This window comes from Gordionus sp. m RMFG-2023, chromosome 2 (assembly GCF_954871325.1).
Source record: "Gordionus sp. m RMFG-2023 chromosome 2, tfGorSpeb1-WG-v2, whole genome shotgun sequence".
NCBI classification, from domain to species: domain Eukaryota; kingdom Metazoa; phylum Nematomorpha; class Gordioida; order Chordodea; family Parachordodidae; genus Gordionus; species Gordionus sp. m RMFG-2023.
The window spans coordinates 58,259,989-58,276,473 of record NC_088776.1 but is presented as its reverse complement, the minus strand read 5'-3'; the positions used below and the strand labels follow the sequence as shown (position 1 = coordinate 58,276,473).

The 16,485-nt window shown below is 23.0% G+C and overlaps 2 long non-coding RNA genes across 4 annotated transcripts in view; both read right to left on the bottom strand.

Annotated features, from left to right (window-relative positions):
- Window positions 1-763: 763 nt before the first annotated feature.
- On the bottom strand, window positions 764-4,938 carry LOC135925096 (uncharacterized). The gene is made up of 5 exons (XR_010571527.1): window positions 4,830-4,938; window positions 3,386-3,479; window positions 1,256-1,445; window positions 1,108-1,209; window positions 764-925 (listed from the first exon to the last, which is right to left on the bottom strand). It is a non-coding gene; the product is annotated as an uncharacterized LOC135925096 (long non-coding RNA).
- A 10,403-nt stretch (window positions 4,939-15,341) lies between these two features.
- The window catches only part of LOC135924301 (uncharacterized), a 41,135-nt gene continuing 39,991 nt past the window's right edge, over window positions 15,342-16,485 (bottom strand). For all 3 annotated transcript variants that reach the window (XR_010571327.1, XR_010571325.1, XR_010571324.1), the window contains one exon: window positions 15,342-15,437. This is a non-coding gene — a long non-coding RNA (uncharacterized LOC135924301). The remainder of the gene's footprint in view (window positions 15,438-16,485) is intronic.

Genomic DNA, 16,485 nt, shown 5'->3' with positions numbered 1-16,485 from the left:
CTAAATTTTTTCTAAAATACTGCGCAATAATAATAATTAAATTATATAATATCTATTAATTTGTCTTTACATGTGATTTATTAAAATTTATATTATATTTTTGCTTTCTTCTATTGGTTAAAAATTTTGTGTGAGAAATATATTATGAATTTTTAATATAAGTATCATCATCATTTTTAACTTGTATAATCTTCTCTTCCACAATGCAGGGCCCAGAGTCTCATTATTAGTATTATAAAATCTGATATCTTTAATATTATTATTTATATGTATAATATACAGATAGATGCCTAAGAAATATTAAGATTCAAATCCACATTCAGCTGACCCTCTCTATTTATTTTATAACTTATTCATATATTTAGTCATTTTTGGGAAAAGTTTATTTCATATAGAGTCGATATTTCTTATATATATAAATCCCTATATTCTTTCAAATACCTGCAAAAAAAAATATCTTAATATATATTATATCCTTTTAAACAATTCATCATTTAATTGTATGAAAAAAATTAAATCAATAATAAAAAAATTAAAAAGTTAACATAAAGAAATTTGTCATGTATAGTGTATTACTTCTGATTGTTAAGTAGATAGTCTCTCATAATTTATTAGAGTAAATTAAATTTTTAAAAAATATTTAGATTAGTTTATTTAATTTAATAATATAGGTATAATTGACGCAAATATCAGTAATATATAATATACATATCTATTTGTTTATTGTACAATTTTAATAAATACAGAAGCTGAGAATGCAAGATATTTTATATATTCCACCAGTATAATGATATTGATAATAATTTTTATTTGGTAGGATCCATGAGAAGTAGTATACTATATGATTGTGATATGTGGTTGAACTTTTGTACGACTGATGTATTACTAACACCGATACATTCTGATTGTCAATTCTAATTCTAACCTATATATATAAATATATAAACAAGCACTTTTCTTTACCTTACCTTCCTTCCTTCCTTCCTTCCTTCCTTCCTTCCTTCCTTCCTTCCTTCCTTCCTTCCTTCCTTCCTTCCTTCCTTCCTTCCTTCCTTCCTTCCTTCCTTCCTTCCTCGGTTCTACATCTTACTAAAAATTTTGACTCACGTTTGCGTTTATGAATTCCAAACATATATATGATATACTACTATTTAAGGGTAACATACATAGTTTAAACTTAGCGCCATAGCTATTCAAACCAATCTCGATCTAAAAAAAGTTACTAAAATGTAATGTATAAATAATTGCTACTAACATAAGCTTTAATTTTGAATGTTAGATTGAGTTGTTTCAACTTTATTAAGTTCTTTAACTGAATCTTCTCAAATAAAATCAACGTTTTATTGGTGATATTATTTGTTGAATATGTATCTAACTCCCTATCACTCCCTTCGATATAGGACATTACTGAATTGTTATTTCTAATAAGATATATTTCGTTGAACCTTTTTTTAAATATACATTCATATATAATGAAGATTGAAATTTCATAAAATTTTTAATAAAACAAATATAATGAATAGGAAAGGAAATAAATATGAAATTATTTTTATAGAAATAATTCAAAGAGAGAGGTAGTTTTAAGAAAAAAGTAAATGAAAGTAGGTAATGATAAAATAGAAAAATTATCAACGATTACATAATGCTGACATCAATGAGGATAATGTATGCTAACAAAACTTAATCACAAACCTATCTAATGTTGATTGAGATTTTGAATATAAATTTTTAATTATATTTGAAATCAGTATTAATCACAGATATTCGCATCTTTTTTAATATTTTGGAAAAGATCTTATCTAAGATACAATTATTTAAAAATATGTGTATTTTTATCAACATTGTATTCAAAAAGATACAGATAATTTAATAACAATTTATATTAGCTATTTGAAATAGTATTAAATTTTAAAATGAAAATTATTTCAAAATTTAGATGAAAAATTTAATTAGAGTTTAGATATTTTAAGATAATGTATGATATATGACGTTGGTGTTTAGAAATTTGTTAAACAACTACCATATTTTACTAAAATAGTTTTACATCCATCATTATAACTGACAGATTACAAAGCGAAATCAATTGCTATTATGGTGGATCAACTCCTATATTAAATGCAAATTTATCTGCATTTTTGTAAATCATTAGCTATTGCAGTAGAAATTTCTTTAAGTAAAATATTTAAAAATATATATGGATAATAACTTTAAAACCAAATTTTTGGTCACATTTTCCTATCCCTACTTTAAAAAACGTTGGATTGAATGATGAAAAAGAAAAAAAAACCTTCATGATTTATTAATATTACGAAGCTTTAATTATTTTAAAAAATAATATTGAAATTAATATTTCAGCAAATTCTTCCATCAATAAAGATCTTGATTCCTTTTAGTTTTAAAAATACTATATCCAATTCAAATAATTCGGTAAATGATATTTTAAATTATATGATAGATGACAGGGTTAATATAATTATGTTAAATGGTCATAGATATATTAAAGAAATATTTATTAAATTTAACACAATATTACCATCCTCTGCCACCAATTGGACGATTATTAAGCTTAGCCGATATGATCAGTCGACAAAATTGTCAAAGGCTAAACGACAAATTGTTTGAATTAATCATATTTAATGATAATTCTAATTAATTTTTTATTCTGATATTGTTTTCATTATTATAATATGCAATTTATATATCGCATTATCTTATAGAAAAAATATGTAACATTCTACAATTTATTTTTATATTTTTTTATAAATTTATATTATAGCATGTTTTTTTTATAAAAAATAGCATGACGTATTTGGATCTATTTAAAGTGTTAAAAAAATATCTTGTATTAAGTATCTTGAATTTTATTAAGATTATTTATAAGTATCTTTTATCTAAAATAAAAATATTTAAAAGAACATTTGTATCTGTCCGGATGCAATTTTTAAAAATTTGCCCAACCCTGTCTAAAATATTATAATTAAAGAAATAACAAACGAAACGTTAACATATTTTATTTTTATAAGATCAGAATGAAAGCTTTGCTGAGATAAATATTTAATACAGCAAAGTTTTTTGAGGATTGGAGGAACTCCGAGTTTAAAATATCTTTTCTTTAAAAATAGAACTTTCATTGATAATTATTTGGATCTTGATCTTGTGTTAACAAGTCAAAATCTCTTAGCACTCTTTAAAAAAAAATTACAATTTGACTTCTCTACATTTAAATCAAAATCATATTTGTCTGCTGAATTATACCAATAGAAACAGTTAAAAATAAATATGTCGTGATTTTGAAGGTATAAAAACGGTTATAATTGTTTTCAATTAAATATGATCTAAAACAAGTTCCTTTATAGCACGTATAATATTACATAAAAATTCTCACAATAATTCTTCTCTACCAATGTATATATTGAATTCATCAGGATATTCATCATATAGGTTCCCCCAACATAGTTTTCTATATTCGGTCGTTATAACTATTTACATAAAAAATATTTTTACAGAAAAGTAAATTTAAAATCATTAAATTACTAAAATGATAATTAATAAACCCAATAATTTGGCATAATTTTGAAACGTATTTAATTGCAATACTTATTTTTTAAAAATCCTGCCAGAAAAATGTATATGTAAATGCCATTGTCTTCATATCTATAAAGACTCTGATAGTATCTCCTTTCTTTCTATATAATTAAATCTAATTTCTTATATAGTATTTGAATAATTTCACATTATTTGCAACAATGAACTAATTAATGTAGAGTTTTTAAAACTTATTTTTATATATCCTTTTTGAAGCATTCAAATGAATTTAAATATAAATAAAAAATTATTTAACTACTTTTCTTCCTAAAAATATTATTGTTAAATTTTATGATCCGTTGAATACAAGTTTTATATTTTTATGACAATAATAGTTTTTCTATTTACCATCTAACTTACATTAAAGCAAAAAGTATAGCAAGGATTTTGCTAGAAGGAGGAAATATTAGGTGGGCGGGTTTCCAGCCATTTTATTGGAGGTAATTATGTCGCACTTTTAACAGGCCTTTGGCTATGTTAAGTTTTTATTAAAATAATTTATTTTTACATAAAAATGCATTATTGTTGAATATATTGATCGATGTTATTTTATTATTTATTTTGGCAATTGATTTATTTTATTTTATATCAATTTGTTATTTAATCGGTCAAAATTTTATATTAACATTTTTTTATACATCAATTTGTATTAGTTATTTTTTTTAATTTGTTTAAAAAAAAGATATATAAAAGAGGATAAAAAAAATGTAATTTAGTTTTGAAAATAAAAATGCAATTTATCATATAGTAAAATTTAAATTATGATTTAAAAATAAAATGATAATAATAAATGTGGATATTAATACAAATTTAACATTTTTATATTAATTTCCACTTTTAATCGTTATTTTAAAGATTTTTTAACTTATAATAATTATTCTTTCAAATTCTTGGTTATAGTAATATATTGTTTACATTTTTGGAGGAGATAGAGTGTGAGTATCCCATAAATATTAGCACTTAATTGTAAACAATATATTTATACCAATCGTGTATTAAAACTGTTTTTTCGGAGAAAGCATAACCCTTAATCAAACTCGTGAGTAATTTTGTTAAATCGCAGACTTTTTAAAAATGTCTAGCCAAATATTTTAGCCAAAAAAATTTTATGCAAGCCTCTAGATTTTTTTAAGAGATGCTCTAAGCCTTTGTGCCATCCATTAGCAAACCTACTTACTATCTGATCTAATTTGTACAAGGATATATCTATTAAAATATAATTAAACATTTTATTTTATTTAAACCTCTTGGATGGGCCATAATATTAACTAATATACATAGGAATAGAATGAATATCATTTTCTTGAAAATTCTAGATTAAAAAATAATTTTTGAAAAAATTTTCCAATTCAGTTTCAAAAGGTAATATTATAAATTTTTTTAAAAAAATATTTACGAGTCTGTTGATTAGATAATTTTTTTGAATATAAAAAATTATATATTTTTACTATTGCAATTTAATGACCTTTAAACTTTATTTTCCTAATGAAATTTTCGTAAATTTTATATTACTTTTTAAAAACGAAGTTCAAAATTTAACCTTTTAAATAAGGAAAATAATTATTTACACAAAAAAAATTCTTGACCTTAATGATAAAAGATATTGTGCGCAGAAAATATTAAATAAATATTTTTCATGTTTTGATTAGATTTGAAACTAACCTTGTATAATGAGTAAATCTATTAATATGAAAATTATAATTTCAAAATCAAAAAAAAGAAAAGCTTGATTTTAATAGAAATTGTTAAGATTATTTAAAGAAGGTTTTCTTTTCCCCCCTATTTGAAACTAAATCTTGAATATTGGTTAATTTAACAACTAATTTTCGAAAAAGATATCGCTTTATTTTTATTCCCTAAATATTAATTGATTTTTTCTCTAATATAAACGTTGTACAAATAAATGTTGTTGGAATTGTTTTGCTTCAAGTTAGTAATCTTTAAGTATTATAAATAATCGCAAAACAATTTCACCCTACGATATTTTGGCAGAGAATAAAGTTATCCCATTTAATTCAAAGTATTAAAAAAAATAAGTTTAAAATCCTTAATGTAGGCCTAGCAAGGAATATGTCGCATTGGTTAATTATAAATAATATAGGAGATAGGTTTATAGTTTAATTCAAAAAACATAATATAGGATGTAATTTATAATATTCGCAATTAATTGGGAGTGTTATACTTATAAAAATTATTTATTTATATTCTAATTATGATATATTCTATTGAACAATTCGGAAACGAGTTCTTTTAAACTAGAGACAAAGTAGTTGTCAAAATATAAATATTAATTTTTAAACTAGACATTTTTTTAGATATTTATATTGTTTTTGATTAAAATATTAATCCGACAATATAATAATTGTCACAATAGAGTGTTTTTGCTATTGAGAAAAGTTGGAACCTAAAAAAATAAAAATAAAAAATATATATACTAAAATCTGATTATTAATCTTTGTTAAAATAACTATAATCAAACAAAGGACAAACATAATCAAAATTGAAAAAAATAAAATTAATATAAGAAATATAAGTAAAAATTATAAAGTAAAAATTAAAATTTAAGTTAACAAAAAAATAATCTATTTTCGCATCATAATTTCTCCATTATATATCCTTTTTCTAATATGCAAAAATTACAAGTATATTGAACATATGCTTATTGCAGGTAGTACAAATGTCAACAGACGGGATAAGACAACCTAGCCTATGGCCAATGCCAATTTGACAAAAAAAAAAAAATTACCAGTATTCATAAACACAATTAATAATTACCAGTCTATAAAAACATAATTTTATTTTTTACATATTCAAATTAATATATAACTCGTCGATTTATAATAAAAATTCAAAAATTATAAAATATATGTATATGAATTCAACAAATAATATTGGTTGTGATTAATATTAATCCATATAATAATGATCAATCAACTTTTTCTATTAAAATTTCAAGGAATATTAAAACCTTATTTATTTTATAATTACACCAAATAAAATGGTCATATATTCATGAGTTATGAATTCACTATTCAAGTCTCATTTATGTATCAAAATCCTTATGTAAAGGACAAATACAGGGGCGTCACTAGATATAACAATCTTCTCAGGGGGCTCAACTAAAAAAACATACAAAATAAACTAGCATATAAATAATTAAAACAATACAATACATTGCTATAATTAATATTTTAATACAACATCTATTTATTAAAAATAAAATATTTTCGATTGCTGATATTAAACAATTTTGCGTCTAAAGAATTACAAGTGATTAAAAAAGGTTAATTATTTAATACATATGCCTCAATTGATAATGATTTTTAAAAACCACATAATATAATATAATTCTTATCTTACATTGACAAAAGGTCTTGAAACTAATATTACTCTCTGTTATCATTTTAAACAATGTTTTATAGAATGAACTTATAAGGAAAAATTTATAGGCCTAACCAAATCAACAATTCTTGAAGAAGAGAATATAAACCCCATCAATTCAAATCATAAAATTATATGATGGTTAGAGATCCATCTTAGATGACATAATGGGAGCTAATAAGATCGACGACTACACAGTTGATCATTATTGCTTATCTAAAATATATGATACGATCATAGGCTCTCAGCAGCTGTAGTAATCTTAGCTTGCTGGTTAAAATGCAGTCATAGCCATGACACTCACGATGTAAACTAATATCAGAATTTATTATGTTAGTATTGAAGCCTTAAGTTATTTACGGCAAGAATGCCATATATATCATTAGGATATCTCATTTATTACATCCATTGTGGGATGAATAATAAGATGTTTTATTTATAATAATATTTTAAATTAAATAGATGGCATTAAAAAATTGAATGCAAATTGTTATTTATATTTATTATCAAAAGCATTTATTAGTAAAATTTATTAAAATATTAACTGTAATATAATATATAAATGTCAAATATGTGTGTAAAAGTGGCATTTTACCTAATATTCAATAACCAATTATATATACTAAAGGATTATAAACTACATGTCTACTTATTTATAAAGAAATCTCATACTTATTTGGACCTTGAAAATATTTTTAGGAAGAGCATGGTAATTAAATTTAAAAATAATTAATATAGTTGATTAGTGATTTTGAACTCGGAATTACAATATTAAATTTGTTAATTTTAAATTAATAAACGATTATATTTATTTAATTAAGGTTATATAATAATTTAAATAACAAAAGTCAATAAAGTTTTAACTGTTAATGCTCAATTAATATTTAGTGAGTGATATGATATTCTATTGTTAACACAGAATTTGATTGCAAGCTGACAATGAAAATATAAAATTTATATGTATTAATCTAATCTAATAATTAAAATGGTATTCATTTAATAAAAATTTAGATAGACTTAATTTTTAAATAATAAAATTTAATTTATATATTAAGTAATAAATTATAAAAGAAATCGTTCAGAGGAAAATGAAAAAAATTTATTTTTAGTCAAGGGGATATTATCTCTCCATTAAAAAAAAATTTTTTGCTTCAGGGGTCTATTCAAATTTTTCACCTCTCTCTAGTAACGCCACTGGACAATAAATGGTATATTTTTTATATATTGGGTTCGATCGTTTTCTTCTAGTAAACTTTTATTGGTTATAGAAAATAATCCTTTACTGTAAGCCGTTGGGGCTGAGAAAATTTTTACTGGTTGTTTTGAAATAATTGGATAACAAAATTTGAAATAAAAAAATGTAAAATTTTGCTATAAAATACAAATATTATACATTTTGAAAATTTTTAATAGTTTATCCATTTTTTTTCTCCCAAAAAATATTTGTTCATGCTCAACCATGACAGGTTATTTTTAGGAAAAACACGTTATGTCTAATCCATTCAAAGCTTAAAATTTATTAACACTCGTTACTCGATAGTATGGGGCAACAATACAGTGTTTGTATTTAGAAAAATATAGATAGTTTGGTTAATTTTGATTAAATGTGAAAATGCGCATTATAGGTTTTCCAGGCCCTCTGCTAACATAATTATCTTGCTAAGTAATTTTGAATTTTCTATAAAAAGATTAAATTTTGAGTGATATGTTTTGACAAATATGAAATCTTTTGAAAAATTTTTATAATAATTTTGACAATTATTTATTTATTTATTTATTTCTTTCTTTCTTTCTTTCTTTCTTTCTTTCTTTCTTTCTTTCTTTCTTTCTTTCTTTCTTTCTTTCTTTCTTTCTTTCTTTCTTTCTTTCTTTCTTTCTTTCTTTCTTTCTTTCTTTCTTTCTTTCTTTCTTTCTTTCTTTCTTTCTTTCTTTCTTTCTTTCTTTCTTTCTTTTTTCTTTCTTTATTTATTTCTTTATTTCTTTCTTTATTTTTTATTTATTTTCTTTTATTTCTTTATTTACTTATTTATTTCTTTATTTATTTATTTACTTATTTATTTATTTATTTATTTATTTATTTATTTATTTATTTATTTATTTATTTATTTATTTATTTATTTATTTATTTATTTATTTATTTATTTATTTATTTATTTATTTATTTATTTATTTATTTATTTATTTATTTATTTATTTATTTATTTATTTATTTATTTATTTATTTATTTATTTATTTATTTATTTATTTATTTATTTATTTATTTATTTATTTATTTATTTATTTATTTATTTATTTATTTATTTATTTATTTATTTATTTATTTATTTATTTATTTATTTATTTATTTATTTATTTATTTATTTATTTATTTATTTATTTATTTATTTATTTATTTATTTATTTATATTCTGGACACTTACTGCCACCATACAAACATTTTAGAAAATCAAAGAGGATCGAGTTGAAAATATCAACTAATTATTTAATATTCGATTCGTATTTTACGAATATGAATAAATCAATTATTTGATTCGAAAATTCGAATTGAATTAAAAAAAAAATTAAATTATTTGTCATATTTTGTATCTTATATTTGATTAAAATATTCAAATTCCAAAATATTGGTAAATAATCTTATATAATTAAGAAATATTTAAATTTATTCTTATTTAATAAGATTTTTTAGTTGTATAACGAATAAATATTTTATTATATTTCCTTGCTATAATTATCATCACGTCAACTGTCCGAAAATTGTTATATGGAAGAACAAAGTATTTTTTTTATATGCAATTCACAAAACATATACAATTTTTAAAATATATTTACAGCTTTTATTTTCAGGTCTCAACCTATTTATAAAGTAATTTTAGTATCCAGATTATTTTGGAGTTTAATGATCATATATTCATATTCATTATTTTATATCCTAACATTAAATCCTATATTGAAGAAAAACTGCTAAGTTAAATTTAAAGGCTAATTTTATTTGTTAATATAGGATGAATGTGCTATATTAGAAAGAATAAAACTTAAAAACTTTTTATGATTTTACCATTGCTATATAAATATCTTAACATTAATCTAGTGCTCCCAATTTATATTTCATTATTTGAGCGCTTATTAATGCTCGTAAATAAAATAGAATCTTATTTAATTTAACAAATTTGGAAACTATTTTATCTGAGATGTTAGATTTCAAGCTTAGATTTAAATTTTTTGAGTCGTATTTTTTTTTAGGTTTAGTTAGGAATCGTTTTTAGTTGATTAATAAGGAATAAGACAAAAAAAAAATTTTTTTAAGTTATACAATTTTATTTTGACAATCTTTCTTTGTATATATTTAATTTGAAAATTTCACTAATGTCAAATTGGCTTAGATTAATTGATATTTTAGTTGAAAAGGCTAATTATTTTTATAAGAAATATCTAAACATTTCTGAATTTTTTTAAAATACTGTGCAATTTTATAATAGAAATATATTATTCATAATATCTATTAATTTTCATTATTAAAATTTTTATTTTTTACTTTCATTTATAAGTTAAAAATTTTGTGTGAGAAATATATTATGTATTTTGAATATAGGTATATTTAACTATCATCATCATTTTTTTCTTGGATAATCTTCACCTCCAATATGCAGGGCACAGAGTAAATCTATATATTTAATATTTTTTTTATTTTTTTTTCTCTTTTCATTACTATTTTTAAGAACTGAATAGAATATCAAATAAAATAATATTAAAATTAACATATCAAATATAGGATAAAATAAAAAAAATTATTATATAAAAACGGAGGTGAGACTACAAGATGGCTTAAGACCAGATGGCTTAACTTCCGTGCCTTGGTCTTTAGGGAAATCCTTAATTTGGGACTTCACATGCGTATCTTCTTTCCCAAAAAATTTAAATTCTAATCCGGTTGATATAGCCGAGAAAAAAAAACAATGAAATATTGAAAATTCACAAATTGTATTTTTACACCGATCGTTATATCTTCCCTTGGACACATACCAAGCGGAACCTTAAAATTCTAAGAAAATATTGGCGATAAGATAAGAGCCCTTACATAAGAACCAAAAGAATATTATTTTTTAAGACAAAACCTACAAATCATTATTTTAAAATATAATTATACATGTTTTTTGGGGAACTTGTAGTGTAGTCCCACCTCCGTTTTTATTTAATATATTTTTTTATTTTATCCTATATTTGATATATTTAATATTATTATTTATATGTATAATATACAGCTAATTGTAGTTTATCAAAGTAATTACTCTCTTCCTCTCACACAATATTCCTTTAAATGATCGTACGACAGGTCATTTATAACGTCTAGATGTTTCCACAATACCATCGGAAATTACCTCGAGTAGCCAGTTTTCTTATCTTTATAATGTTAACAAGAATTTAGATCTATTTTATTTTTACAATTACTAAATTGTTTAACATATTTTTAAAATTAATTTTACTATTATATATTAAATTTTTTTACAAAAAATTAAATTATTTCGGACGAGCTCTTTGTTTTGGCTTTTCAAAATTAATTTAAAGAATATCAATTATATCAAATTAATCTTAACTGTACAGGTTATAAACAAATTTAAGAAAAATTAAACCATACTTGCGCTCTTTCTTAAATCTTGTAAGATAGTTTTGCCAGAATTGTATTGATGTATAAAGTATACCCTATAAGTTTCAAAGATATTCGCTATAATTTTTTTGTTATATTTTATTTTATAGGGAACAACCTCACGAATACTATACTACCTAACAGCCTGGGAAAAAAATGATCTTAAAATGAGTTTTACCACCGTCAAAATATTTGAATAGATACCTATAAAATATTAAGAATCTTATCCATGGTTCCACGTGAAATCAGCGCAGCGACAATTCAGTACGGCATCAATTCGTCGCGGAGACAATTCGGCGCGTATCTATCACAGTTGCAATTTATTATAATACTTATTATAAAAATATAAGGATGATTAAATAGAAATTTTGAATGCTGGTATTATTAATTATTTCTTCATATTTATTCTTACAAAAATCTCAATTTTATCTAAATGTGTAATATCAAAAAAAAATTACTAATATTTATACCTATTTCTTTAATTGACCAATTTATCCACATTATAAGGTATGTTGATTAGTAGCCAATATTATGTAAGCCTGTAGATTTGCGCATATAAGGAAAAAAGAAAAAGAAAGATTTGACCTCTATCTCTAATCTCATATATTATTTTGGCTAAAATCTTAATCAACCGTTTTTAAAAATAGACCCAAAATACCCCCTTGATAATTACTATAATGTTAAATCTTAATCCCCTTTTCACGCCTAATTTATTTTAGACAATAAAAAAAATAAGTAAAATTATAAAAGTTTAAAAAAATAATATAACCCCTTGATAAGTAATATGCCCAAAATCTCAACTTACATAACATTGGCTACTAATCAACATACCTTATGTGATAAATTGGTCAACCAAAGAAATAGGTATAAATATTGGTAGTAAGTTTTTTTTTATTACACATTTAGTAAATAAAATTGAGATTTTTGTAATATAAATATGAGGAATAATTGATAGGACCAACATTCAAAATGATTTCTATTTAATCATCCTTATTTTTTTATACTAAGTAATATACAATAAATTGCAACTGTAATAGATACGCGCTGAATTGTCGCCGCGCCTAATAGACGTGATACCCTAATCCATACTTTCTTAAAAATGAGTTTTACCGCCGTCAAAATATTTGAAAAATATTAAGAACCTAATCCATACTCTGTCCACCCTTTCTATTTATTTTATAAGATATTCATATATTTATTAATTTTTGGGAAAGTTTATTTCATATATAGTCGCTATTTTTTAAAACAAATCTCTATATTCTTTCAAATGCTTGCGAAACAAGATCTTTAACGTAATATATATTATATTCTTAAACGATAATATAAGAGTTTAAAAATTAAAAAGTGTCTAAATCATATAGAAAATTGTCATGTCAGGAATTACTTAATATTGTTAAATTGATAGTCTTTCATAATTTATTAGTAAAAATATTTATAATTGTATAGGTATAATTGACCTAAATATCAGTAAAATATAAAATATCTAATTATTTTGTTTATTATTGTAGCATTTATTTAAATACAGAAACTGAGAATAGAAGATATATTGTATATTCCACCTGTATAATGATATTGATAATAATTTTCATTTGGTAGACTCCATGAGAAGTAGTATACTATATGATTTTGATATGTAGCTGAACTTGTGTAGTTCTGATGTATTACTATCATCGTTACATTCTGTTTGTTAATTCTTATTCTTACCTATATATATATAAATATAAACAAAAAATTATTGTGCTCCACTTTTTCATCTTCCTTCCTCATTTTCTTCCTTCCTTCCTTCCTTCCTTCCTTCCTTCCTTCCTTCCTTCCTTCCTTCCTTCCTTCCTTCCTTCCTTCCTTCCTTCCTTCCTTCCTTCTTACTTTTGGTCTTACATCTTGTTCATAAAAATTTAACTCACGTTTGCACTTACGAATTCCAAACATACATATGATATGCTACTATTTAACGGTAACATACATACTTTGAAATTAGCGCCAACGCTATTCAAACCAATTTCGATCTAACAAAAAAAAGTTACTAAAATGTAATGTACAAGTAATTACTACTAACATAAGCTTGAATTTTGAATGTTAGATTGAGTTGTTTCAACTTTATTAGGTTCAATAATTCAAGCCTCTCAAATAAAATCAACGTTTTATTGGTGATATTATTTATTGAATATGTATTTAACTCCCTATCACTCCCTTCGATATAGGACATTACTGAATTGTTATTTCTAACAAGATATATTTCGTTTAACCTTTATTAAAATATACATTTAAATAAAATGAAAATTGAAATTTCATGTGTTATAATCGCAAATATTTAAAATTTTTAAGAAAAAAAATATAATGAAAAGGAAAGGAAAGGAAAGGAAAGGAAAGGAAAGGAAAGGAAAGGAAAGGAAAGGAAAGGAAAGGAAAGGAAAGGAAAGGAAAGGAAAGGAAAGGAAAGGAAAGGAAAGGAAAGGAAAGGAAAGGAAAGGAAAGGAAAGGAAAGGAAAGGAAAGGAAAGGAAAGGAAAGGAAAGGAAAGGAAAGGAAAGGAAAGGAAAGGAAAGGAAAGGAAAGGAAAGGAAAGGAAAGGAAAGGAAAGGAAAGGAAAGGAAAGGAAAGGAAAGGAAAGGAAAGGAAAGGAAAGGAAAGGAAAGGAAATAAATTTGAAATTATTATTATACAATAATACATAATAGAAATAATTGAAAGAGAGGCGTAATTTCAGGCGAAAAGTAAGTGAAAGAAGGTAGTGATAAAATGGGAAAAGTATAAACAAATGGATAACGCTTACATCGTTGAGGATAATGTGTGTTAACCAGACTTAACTTCAAACCTTAATGTTGATTGAGATTTTGTCTTTCTAAAATTTAAATTTTTAACTGTATCTAAAATTAGGGTTAGGCAGAATCGGTGATATTTGTAACTTTTTTTAAATTTTAGAAAAGATTTTGGTATTTAAGCAAATTATTTTAAAATGTCTGTATATTAAATCAATATTGTATTTAAAAAATACAGATATTAAAAATATTGATTCGTTAATTGAAATATTATTAAAACTTAAAAATGAAGATTATTTTAAAATTTAAAGGAAAAATTTGCTTTGGGGTTAGATATTTTAAGATATTATAAGCAAATTTGTTAAACAACTGCCAAATTATATTAGAACAGTTTTACATCCACAATAACTGACAAAATACAAGACGAAATCAACTGCGCTCCTATATTAAATATAATTTTAAAAAAGTAACACACTTAATTCAAAGGTTAATGATGCCTCTACCTTAAGGTACCATCTATCAAATTTGAATTTTGTTTATTTTCATTTGGATAGGCACTACCAAATATATTTATAATATATATTTGAAAAATCGTAATTTTTGGAAAGCCTCTATGGCCTAGTCGGTTAGAGCTTCGCTTTAGCATCCCATTGTCACGGGTTCGAACCCCGATAATAATTATGTTTTTTTTCTTATTCTAACTTGGTGGTTCCATCCTTGAGGGTATGATATATAGGAGGCCGGACTCGACCACGTTATTCCATATTAATATATTATAAGTCTTATTACATTTTAACGAATTTTGGTCGGTATTTAGCAAATTATGTTGGTAATAAGAATATTTCCATACATTCATTTGGTAGTAAGCATCATTAACCTAATTCAAACCTATCTGCATTTTTACAAACTATTATATGATCTAAAACAAATTCTTTTTTAGCACGTATAATATTACATAAAATATTAAATTTCTCACACTAATTCTTCTCTACCAACATATATATTGAATTGGTCAGGATATTCATCATATAGGTTCCTCCAACATAGGTTTCTAAATTCAGTCGTTATAACTATTTATATAAAAAAAAGAATATTTTTACAGAATAGTAAATTTAATATCGTTTAAATTTCTAAAAACGGTTTGATTTTGATAATATATTTTGCAATTTATATTTTTAAAATCATGTAACCATTAATTTTCAAGTCCGTCCCGGCTCAAATTTCTTTTTAAAAATTTGCCGGTCCTTTATCTTGCCAATTATTTTAAAATATTTAACTTTTTATTTAGGCAATATAATTACGTTTATTATAAAAGAAAGAAATTATATCATTTATTTATATTATATACATAAAAATTGATAAATTTAAGAAAAAAAGAAGAAATTATTATAAAATTTTATGATCTGCTGAGTACAAGTTTTATAATTTTTGCGAAAGTAATTTCTATTTACCTGCATTTTTTATATCAATTTTTAATTTTAGTCGTTATTTGATAATTATTTTTTCAAATTCTTCTATATAGTGATATATTGTATACATTTTAGGAAAAAAATTTGTGATTTCCCCTTGCCTCCTTTAAAAACTAAACTTAACCCTATATTATAAAATCTGTGAAATATACTCAACTTTAAAATTTTCTACTCCTGTTATTTATCTTTTTTGCTCAGATGATTAAAGATAAAATCTCCTTTCTTGGGTGACCCATAAGAGGATCTACAGGCATAAAAACATTGTTAAAACAAAATCTTGTTTATCTAATTTCAAAAGAATAGATCAAATATTTGTCTTCCAATCGAGCGTTTTAAACATATTTTAGCCTTACAACTGTCAAAGATGTTGACTAGTTGATTCTAAAGCTAAGTATTTACTTTATTGGCAGGTCTACAGATACAAATATATAAAGTCCATAAATAATTAGCTGTTTGATGGACATACTTAATTCCCTTGGATATGGGGTAATCTATGTAATAGGACATCAATGCAGAGACATTTTTGCCCCTCTATTAATAAATAATAGGAATCGCTGAAATAAGATTTATAAATATTGGCACTTAATTGAAAACAATATATTTATACCTATCGTGGTTTCAACAAACTGTTCCTTCGAAGATAGCATAA